The sequence below is a fragment of the Perna viridis genome, chromosome 12 (assembly GCF_037379345.1).
Source record: "Perna viridis isolate PV_CMFRI_1.1 ecotype Kerala chromosome 12, ASM3737934v1, whole genome shotgun sequence".
NCBI lineage: Eukaryota > Metazoa > Mollusca > Bivalvia > Mytilida > Mytilidae > Perna > Perna viridis.
In genome coordinates this window covers 1,351,459-1,363,565 of record NC_142456.1, presented here as the reverse complement: position 1 = coordinate 1,363,565, position 12,107 = coordinate 1,351,459, and positions in this window count along the sequence as shown.

The window sequence follows — 12,107 nt, the reverse complement described above, 5'->3', positions numbered from 1 at the left end:
TATTTTGCTGGGTCAAAGATTCAGCAAATGATGTAGGCCTACAATATATGATTTAATGAATGAACGTGGTCACATGACAACTAATTTCCGCGAATACACCATGACTCACATTCATGGGTATGACAATGTCCGGGGACTGTGTAAACGCTTCAATCCGTGAGGGACCCCAAATGACAGCCAAGGGCGTTAAGAAACCCCTCTGCGCGTCATGTATTACAAATGCCCCATATAAGTGCAAACCGGATCTAACAGTATGTTAGCACGAAAACGAAAATTAAACCAAGTATAGGAACAGTCAGCTGAAGGTCGGCGTCACTCATATCGGGCAAATGATTGGCTAACAGTGTCGTACGAAAGATTTTGGGGAATTTTTGTATTTTATTTTCACAAAGACAGTCGAATTATTTGCTGAAAGTAGCGATGTCCTATCTTTATAATGTACGAAATGAAGGGTGTAATTGACATCCAGAAAAAATACGGTTCGAATCTACTATCTCCGGTCCAAGTATCCTATTTCCTATTTCTGTTGAATTCTTATTGGATTTTCTAATTTTTAAATTAAATATTTTATAAAGCTTTTTCTTTAACCAAAGCACACAAACTAACTCGACCCTACCAAAACCGATATGGACTGAGAATTGACGACTGACATTGACGAGAGACACCAACTGTATGTTCTTTCGTTTTCATTCATATTCTCTTTGTCTTTCATTCTTTATGTTTCTTCACTTGATAAGCCAATGGATATTGCTGTGTTCGTCGGTGTCTTATCTTATATTTTTAAATTGCGAATTAACCTTTGCTTAATTATACAATGAAAGAAAAGGTTTATCCATTGGAGCTCTGTTTTTCCATTTACATATGTCCCAAGTAGATTGTAATTTTGATGATTAATATCAAATTAAAGGTCTGTCCAAGTACAAATCAAGCAGATCTTATAATATAGGCGGTACAAGGTATTTGTTACCCCACTAAATTTATTGTTGCAATGTAATATATACCAAATGTATGTATGGCTGGCCCTAAAAAATCATTTAAAAGTTCCTTAACAAAGCTCAAGTAAAAGAGTTATCTCCTTTTGTCAACGAATTTCAATGCTTGTATGTAATTAATTTATCTTTAATCATTGAAGATAACCAAAAAACAACATTCAACTTCGAGAAAAGGTGCGTTTGTGATATGAAATGGTTTAAACATTTTTTATGTGTCACCAACTAGCTAGCTTTTGCATGGGCGCCCTCTTAATACATCAGCGCTGATATTGAATCAATGCCTGATATGTCTGATGATGTACTTTAATAGCAAAGAGTGACACAACCATGCAAAATAACATAGAAAGTCTAATACTGTAAACACTATTCCGTAAATCTTTAACATTCAGACCAAGTAAAAAATATTTGTTTAAGGTGACCTGTTCTACCCTAGCATTTTTATGGACATTTTTACAGAAGCCACGTTAAAATTAGATTTCTTCCCATTTAACTCAAGGTCAAAAGTATTGGAGAAAAAGCTTTGCCATCTCATTTTCAATGTATGAAGCCAGACACAGACATATTGTTCCTTTTGGTCTTATACAATTTCAATTGTCATTTAAGGTTGATTTGATTATAACTGACCTAAGGGTGGTACATGTATGTGGCGTTCACGTTCGTTGGGTCGACAGAATAGCAGGAAAATGTACATATTTTTGTGGCGTTTTAAATATTCATGTATCTGTTTTTACATTCTCTGCTGAAGATCTAAAACATATCTCATTGTTGAGTCCGAATTTTCCGTTATAATGTAAGGATAAAGTTGTTACATATAAATCGTATTAAGATGAAATATTCCATATCGTGGTAATAACACATATTTTCTGCCGAGGCATGCATGACGTAGTGCGTGTTGATTGACAGTTCTCCTGTCTACACATATTTGTGCATTCCTTTTCATTCAAATATGTACGAACACTAGGACCCATGTAAGGTTCTTCATATTTAAAGTTACCTTTCTCTAATAAACATGTATAATTCCTAGTACTTATAATTATGTAGATATGATAAAATATGATTTTCATGCTGATATGCATGCATGTTTTCAAATCATCTTTTGAATTGTCTTCTTCAAATTTTTCTGTTTTTTTTCCTTTATATGTCCTGCAAAATTTTAAATTCCCGTGTTCTCTTTGCTTTCGTCTTCCATCTGACATCCGTCTTTATTGCTTTTCTTTTTTTACCGTCATTATTGTTGGTCATTGTTTTAATCATTTCATTCATACTGTTGTATACATGTACGATTATCAACTTCCAAGCTTTGTTAAAACAAACTACAAGGTAAATTCCCGCTGAATTACGTTTGTAACCGAAACGCATATAACAAAGACTATCAAACTTAAGGACCATGTTAGTATATGAATGTTCAGGAGACTAATGTAAATATTACATTGTCACTTTCACTTAAACATATTTTAGTCGCTAGATTTGTTCTTCCTATCTTGATTTTTTTAATCCTCAAATCATTAATAAAATATCGTTTTTCTTCTGCATTTGAGCTAAACACACGACTTACCTATGAGGTCATCATGGTGGATGTCTCGGCCATACACTTTTACCTTACACAACGTTAGGTAGTTGGTTCCCCTAAGACGAACTCTTACGAATTGTCCAGTAGTACCCCATGGACAAAATGCATTTAGCCCCGCTTCAGAAACTTTCTCAGATTGATAATAGCATTGTTTCTTAACGCCTTGGTCGAAGTTTGTTAATGAAGGTGTCATATTTTTTTTGTGACTGGAATACCTGGATGTGGAAATTATGTAAACGTTCAGCTGGGGGAAAATAATTTAAAAAGATACTAAGGTAAACAATGAAAGTGTACAATGGTTACATTTTTGATACAAATGTAATTTGTATACCTAAAAATAGAAAGAGGATTAATCGTTAGGATTTTACTTACTTTAGATTTGATTGTAGAGAAATCATTCCGAAGAAAAAAATAAGAAGTCTTTGGTCTGACTGAAACTGTACTGTGGAAAATCCAGGAGGGGGATTTCGGGTCGAAACTTTCCAATTTTGTTAACGTTCTTGCAACATGGATAATACAAGCAAAAGTTGACTCCCCTCCAATCCCCTTTGAAAATTGCTGGGTCCGCCCCTGGTGTGCATGATTTTATATCATTTTGCACAATGAAAAAATAAAATACATGTAGGAGAAAACTTTATCAAGCATATTTTTGATTGGTTCGTTGACGATGTTAAAGCAAGTATCTACAACAATGTATTCAGTCATACTTATACTACAACAGTCAGTCCGGCCGTATATAACAACGTTTCTGATGAGTATACTCCACCAAGGTCAGCCACCCCGCTTATTGGGAGCACACCTTGGATAGTCTTTTTGGCAAACATCACCATCAACTCCAAGTAAGGAAGATTTCATCCCATTTTGATATGATTGCATTGTCGGCTTGTTCAAAGTCAGGTTCTTTTCTTGTAATGGAGACAATGCGATTAAAAAATGGACTTATATAATGTCTTTCTGGTAAATGCAGAATTGCGCAACACTAATTCTCATATAGCAAAATAATTCTGCATTACATTTATATATACATGTAGATGTAATTAATGTGTAAAATGAATCACATTTTTCTGTAGTTTTAAGAGTATCGCTAACTGTGCTACGATTGTGTCCGTGTAATACCCCGACTGCATGCGGATACTTTTTTGTACTTGGGTCATGTGACTAACATTTGCACTTTGCTTCTGTAAAGGTCAACTCTTTCAATTCTGTTCGTACAATGTATCATATGATTTATTTACGTATCAAATGTCAAATCGGCTTTCACCAGTAGCTTTTTTGTTGACTTTTTGGAAGAAATTTAGAGTGGCAACGGTATCACCTTTTTCTTGCACATTTTCAGTCCGTGACATAAACCGTTAACGTAGCCTAACATGTATCCACCATGTAAAAAACATAAAATGTAACTTTACATTTGTATTTCAGGATGTTTCTCATTTCTTAATATGTTAAATTTTGTTCATTAAAATTATACATTGCTTGGTGGTCGTAAAATTGTGTAGAGCAAAAATATGATGTGAGAAAATTGTACCCAGGCAAAGTGCCATAGAACGCATTCCTAAATCGTAACTGTTCCCGACACAGTAATTTCCATCATCCATCAGTGTCGGGCTGTCGCATCTCCGTACGATAGGAATCACACCTTTCCCACAGCTAACACTGCAGGTCCCAAATTGTTCCCATTGACCCGAACTGCCATCGACTTATAAAACAAAGGTGTAAACTACATTTCAATGCAACGTTTGGTTCATTTTGTTACAATTCAGACTTTACAAGATAATATTAAAAAGAACCCCCAAAAAATAAATAAATAAAATAATGATAATAATTACAATTTTATGGAACTAAAAACGTATTTAGGAAAATAATATTAGGAAGATGTTTACTACACGTAATACATTTAGATTCTCCTTCAGTGATGAAATGGTTAAATTGAATCTGGATTCGAAAGAGTAAAATCCAAATTATCTCATAGAGAGTGGATAAATAATTCAAACCAAAAATAGGCTTAATCAGTTTTTCCCATGAAATCTGAAAAAAAAAAGTTCGAAATTGTAAAATTACATTTTGAGGAAATTGAATCACCGCCCGATGGTTAAAATGTCATGCACGTGTATTTTAGTCACTGGCATAGAATGGGATTACATTATTAAAATCCTGTTCAACCTTAACACAAAGTGGTAAGAATTTAATTGTAAGCATGAGTTCCTTTCAATAGTTTCCTTTTGTTTTTTTAGCTGAACTACCGAATTGTGTTCCTTTGTAAACCAGGTGTTATTGGACCAAACGACTCAAAAGTGGGATTAGTGAGAAACGGTTCGTAGAAGATAATATTAATTGGATTTATTAAAAACCGAGATCGGTGCATATCAAGCAACCATTCGATATAAATATCAGGGAAGCCAAACATGCTTGCTTACAAATAACAGAGAATGACAATAATGTCATAATCAGTGTGGCAAAAGTCCGACTTTCATTTGGTGTTTTATAATAAGCTTCAATTGACCTTCTTTGCCATTGATTGAGGGGTACAAGTTCGCCTTTTAGAATGTCGCTGGACTTTGTGCAGGCGGTGTTGCCATAGATGTCATAGCGGTACGAGTTAGAGTCCCGCGGAGGGAACGACCAAAATATTTGCACAGCAAACTTGACAGTTCTAACATCGTTGGGAATTTTTCAGACTCTTCTATAAGTTTACATTATTTTATATATATATTCAAGTATTTAAATGCATTTATTAATGACATGTAAATATGTTGACTTATCACGTTTTCCTTTATAAATTGGCCACATGAGAATTCATTCAACAATCATACATCTTTCAAGCTATTACATGTAGCCAATTTTAAGGCATTTTAAAATGTTTTAATTGACAGTGCCATGTGTTCTGTGCTTGTATACGTAACACGAAATGAATATTTAACTGATTCCATTTTCAAAAGGGAATTTTTTTTCTTTTCCCTTTTAGTAGTTGTTAGCAATGAACCACATAAAACTGCATAAAACTGTAATTAAATGAAGTTTTGTCTCTCTTAGTATGATTTCGGTTGCAGGCTGGAGATGAGATGCAATATTTTTCTTAATCTAAGGACTAATTTGGTCTAAAGACCAACTAGAAAGTAAATTATTTCGTTTCAAAACACTGGATATTACAATTAACCCGACGATATAAACTGGTCTGTAGGCCAATAATACATTTTTTTATAGATGACGTTTCTTCGTAACAAATAAAAAAAAAAAACATTTTATGGTCTTTAGACGAAATTCGACAGATTCTTGGTAAAAGCAAGAGGCACAGAAATTGATCGTAAGACCAGAAATGTAAACATAAATGTTATCAAAAAAGTTTTATTTACACGAAGGCTTTGGTCTATGGACCAAACTTTTCATCATAGTGATATTCAATAATATAAATTTTACGAATTTTGTAATAAACTTGTACTAATCAAACCCCTGTCGTACAGGTTGAGAATTGAAATATTAAAAAAAACACTCAGAATCACGTTGAACTAAAACGTTGTTATTAATGTTTATTTTATTTAGTATTAAACATTAATTTTCTAAAATATCAAAATTATCAATTTTAACAACAGCATGTGTATACAGTTCGAACTGATTATAAATCGGATATCAGTGTTAGGAAGATCGAACAAGATTATTTATTTTTAGTCAATAATGAATTATTGATGATGTTTCGATCTGGTTTTATTCTACAACTGTCTGTCTCAAATATTTCGGACCAAGCTCTCTTGTGATTCCATCAAAATCATATTTCACTCCATAACCTGCAAAAGTAATTAATTCTTACTGAGAATTACTATCAATTAGTAAAAATGATACATTTATATTTATAAAATACTCATTAATGGTTGTTAACTCTGGTTAATAGTATGAGCAATCAATACCTTTACAAACACTTTGATGGGGGTTACCATGTGTAAATACTTGGTTAATGATATAAAATATATTTCCTTGTTCATATGCCACACCTTGTACATATATTTATTACCCGATTCTAAGACGGAGAAGTAGTTAACTATAAAGCTGAACTTCTGATTATTAGACATGCCTGTGTATATTTAAGTATCGGTCCACATAAAATTCAGACAATACCCATGGTAAAGTTATTCATGGTGTGAAAAAAAACACCTAACAAACAATGCTTTTTCAGTCTACTTAATATGCTATACATTCACATAATGATTATTATTTCTGCATTCACATCTGCACTTTTTAGAATATCATACATTCATCTCCCACTAAAATCAACCAAATAATTCCTGTAAAGTGCCAATTTTATGTACAATCTATTTGTTTTTATCTCAAAAGCGCAACATCCAAATGAAAAACTATGGCTGGTTATGTGATCAGTAAATGTTTCTGAACAAGAAATAAAACTAATTCAGTTGGTTTTAGACATGCATGAATCACCTTCTGTCTGATTTTATAAAGACTGCTTCTTAAGCAATGTATCATCTACAAAATAAACACATTAAACTGTCTCTGATTATTCAAATAATTCTGTTGTTAATTGAAATGTATGAACAAGGGCATTGTTCTTAGAACGAATGTGTGTGCACGCGTTTCGAAAATAAGATTTATTATTAAGCACCCTAAAACATAGAATGTGTTCTGTCCAGTTCATTACTATTATACTTGTAGTGGTACTTAATCTTAGTATGTGATACATGTAATGTGCGATACTAGAATTGACATTTTATTGATACGTGGCTATAAAATTCGAGTATCATTGTGATAGAAATCAACTGCTTGCAAATAAATCTACCTATTCGTAATGATCTATGAATGATTACTTCGGAAATGAAATCCAAATCTGAATCCAGATGATTCATAAAATACATGTAACATAGTCATAAAAGGCGTTCCCTGTATCTCATAGAAAGGGTACACATAAACATGGAGATACATGTAGTTTTGTACATGCAGTACATGTACATGTAAATGAAAAATAAGTTGGTTTTTTTTGGTGCTATATCATACACCAGTAAATACACACCGTTATATGGTTATACAGGGCCGGATCCAGACACTTTGAAAAGGAGGTTACCTGCCGAGTTTCCTCAGAAAGGGAGTGCCATGACATTATTTGTCATTTTTGTCAATTTTACACATAAATGACCAATTTTTCAAAAATAGGGGTACCAACCCTCTCCACACCCAGTCTTTTTATAGATGGTTTACTGCATTGTGCATGTATTAGTCATAAGAGAATACATGGCTATTTCCTTTAGACTTTTAAATGATACTTTCAAAAAGCTGTTAAAGCAGAGCCAATTTCTTATCTCTTCTAAACTGGTTTCTTAGTTTTATTACTGGGTGTATGCTATTTCATGTAATAGACAGTTCATTTCTATCTAAATACAAGAAAAAAACGTTCTCGGTTACCGAGGGTGCCACCGTCGCCTACTGTGTACTACTGCATCTACTTTTCTCCGTTTTAGCTTCGGGCACGCTGATTGACATCATCACATTTTTGTAATGGGTATTTCTTATATATATAAAAAAAAATACAAATTTTCTTTTTAATTATAGTTTTATTTATCCCTTGTCTCTTAAGTTAACAGATTTTTAATTACCATTTTAAATTGTTTCCTTTATTTTATTGTAAGTAAAACTAACATTCCTCATTTTATTGGACGAATGGCAAATGTAATTTCCATTTATTATATGCAGATATATGTAAAAAAAAACTAGATAAAACACGAACCATTCTAGATCTCAAGGGATTATAAATAAAAACAAATTAATTTTAAAATCTAGCAGGATGCATTTTAAAGCTCCACCATCTAGTAGTGTGGTAAAACTAATTTCATGAGATTCGATTCATATCCTGACACGAAGTCTAGGTAAAAATAATAATTTCATGCAGACAAGTTTAACCACATCAATTTGAAATTGTAAAAAAAGAACTCATAGGTTCTGTTTTTGTTTGCTCTCTCAACGTTAATGGTAACTTTTTTTTCTCCATCAAGCCTTTTTCTTTACGAAATTTGACAGTGGCAATTAATATGTTAGGGACCAAGCATGTCTGGAGAGTTCACAGACTTCAAGGACATACCATTTTTCTGTTGGACGTTGTCAAAGCTCTGGACCTTCTTGCAACACATGTAACTGGAGTTTTGGCCCACGGTCAGAACGGATTACATGTAATATGGCTGATATAAAACTCTTCGCACCAATGTTCTATTTTTGTTCAGATACAGCTGAATGTCATTAAAGTAAAAAAGAAAATTTCAAAATTTGATTTAAGTAATTTTCATCGTCGACTAAATCTATAAGGTAAAAGTCTTTTTCTTTTTTTCAGACAAAACAATATCAAAGAAAATTAGAAGGAACCTTAAAATACTGTACCAAACACATGACATTTTATCTATTTTATCTTTTGCTTGAGTCCTTGTTATGTACTTTTATCTTACAAAATTTACTCAACTAGTAGTAAGGACAAGCCTACAGACATTTTGCTATATACATGGAAAATTATGATTGCATGCCATTAGTATCATGCTAATTGAGAATTTTCTATTCCTAAAAAAGTAGAACTTTCAAATACTGGATTATATATCTTAAAAAGTTTTGCCCATTTTGCTGAATGCAAGATGTCATCAGGGCTAGACATATATTGGAGTAATACCATAAGATTTCTGGTCTATAGACCAAATTCATTAGCAGCATACAATGTATGATATATTTGTATCAATTTTCATATAGTACATGTATAAAGGTTCTGGTCTTTAGACCAAATTATAGAAATAATAGTATTTGTTGTACATGGGTTTTTTTTTTGGTCTTTAGAACAAGTCTATAATTCAGGTTCCTTTACCTACATTAAAACCAAGTGTCTCGCTCAATGATTTTACTGCTTGAAGAAATCTGGTCTAAAGGCCAACAACTGTATCAGAGGAATACACACATTAACAGTCTGATTACTTCGTTTCTGGTCTAAAGACCAATTTATATCACTCGATTTCATTATAATCATATTTTAAGTCATATACAATAGAGATGTACATTTAACAGTAAAAATAAAATTAAAATGATCAATTATGTTAATATTTTATTTGGTTTTTAGACCAAATTAGTCCTGTGATTGACAAAAAGAATAGATTACGTCGCTACTCTGTTACCGAAATCACATAATGTATTACAAAACACTATTTATCTGCATTTTAATACAGTTCGCTGATAACAATTAGTAAAAGGGAAAAGAAAATATATTCCTTTTTGAAAATGGAATAAGTTATTTACGCTATTGGTATGTCTTGCTTCGCAGTAACTACATGTACCGACTCTGGAAAAATGCAGGGACGTGTCGATTGTCAAAAGGCCATAGGGAGAACATACAATTATGTGTAGAAATTATAAAACATGATTTGTGTTCACGAAAAAAAAAAAAACAAACAAACAAACTATAAGTTGTTTTAAGAAGGTAGACCTTGGGTAAGGACACAACTCTTCCGAGTCATTAGAAAGTTTATATTCGGTATTTTACAAAAAAGCACCTGTTTTGTATTACGAAAATTAAAATTTAACTGAATCTGAAATTTTAGAAAACAAACTATATCTATCTTATATTCGACCATTATTAGAATATGTCAGCAAATCCAAACGGAGGCGACAGGAATTATAACTTGGTGACCGGTGTTAACAAAAATTGAAAACATACCAAGAAATAATTTGAACACTAGAAGAACGTCGAAAACGCAGAAAATTACAAAACTCTATAAGTCGATCAAAAGCATGCCCCTTAATATTTGTGAAATCTTGTTCCACCTAAGGTACAGTCTATTTCCAACCATACATTACGAAACGGAGAGGATATTTGCGGTATTGTAGATTGTCTGTTACAAGGGAATCCTTCCTTCCATCTACTATGAAGGAATGGAACGATCTTGACATTACAATAAGAAAATATGATTCAGTATCAAAATTAAAGTCGGTTTTAACTAGGAATTAGGATCGATCCATTGTAACAAAATACTTTTCATACGGACATACATTGTAGAAAGCTAAATATACGGATAACCCAACTAAGATATTCTGCACCTTTTCCCCAAACTGTTTTTCTCTCCAAATGACTTTTAGTTTCACTCTTTACAGTAATGTTTTATAACAGTTCGTATATTGTTAACGCATGTTCTCTTTTTCTATATGTATATATTGTATTTAGGAAAGGACTAAATGAGTACGATTTACTTTTGTCCAATCCATTTTGTTTCAGAGCCAATAAAATATGTTATGATAGCGTGTCGGAAAGATGCATTATTGTAGCAAGGCCCTTTGTTACATGATTACATTCACTGGCAATGTTACATGCACGGGTGCCGCTGGAGGTAAGGACGCGCTTACGTGTCATAGTTTTCCTTTCCTCCTTCCTCTACCCCTGACTTCACTTTTTATAAATAACTCGGCGGGTGTTTCTAGAAAAGCAGAGGACGTTTACCTTACCGGTGCACCTTGTCCATGCTCTCAGTTTTTAGTGGAGTCCGAATTGTTCATTTATTTTTGTTATTTTGTATGTATGATTTTAGTTACTTTATATTCTTTGTTGTGTATGTCTGTTTTCCATGTTTGGATTACATTCTTTTGATTACCGCTATAACCTTGGTTCCCTTGATTACTCTTTCAATATGATACAAAAACATGTAATAATTTTGCTCTTTTATCAATGGGATTATACCAGTGCTTTGTATTTTCTTTGCGTTTTATCTTTTTTTGTTTTGTAGTTTTAGTCTATATATGTTTTTAAAAAAAATGTTCTGAAAAATATGTCAAATATTCTGTCAATTGATGTTAGAAAAATTGCATCTTTAGAAATGTTTAAACAAATAACTAATATTCATATTCCAATTAAAATATGTCTGTTATGTTTTGGGTACATGTAAGTGGACATCTTTTATTTCGATGATTTTTATAATTTGATTTGTGAATAATGTTTATAAAACAAGACCACATTGCAAACAAGTTTTTGCAAATACATGTGCTATATGTATTTATCATATCAAATTAAAAAGAGACATTGTTACAATGTAATATCATTGTAATTATTGTACTTTCCCAATGCAATATATACGTGCAGGGGCTTAATTAAGTAATTTTGTTTCTTAAGGCACGAATGCTGCTAAATTGAATATGACATGTACAACAATGTAATAACTTAACGATTCAATGTTTTCGTCTCAAGACAACATGTTTTGGTATAATTAACGTGGCTGTTTAATTAAGATATAATTTGAAAACGTTTTATGATTTATGATAAATAGGCGGAGAGTTTTCTTACATATGTATTAAAGGAGCACTCCAACTAAGGATCATGCATTCATGGTTGGAAAGCCTACATATTTTTATTTTTGATATTTTGTATAAAATGTTATAGTAAACAGGAATTAATATGTAGCTTTTCATTTAACCCTTGTTCCTAAGAGATAACAATTATATAGAATATACTGTAGAATTCAAAATTAAGGGAGATAATTCTGTAAATGACAATAAAATACAATAGAAACTTTAGGATTTTCAATGTGGATTATTCA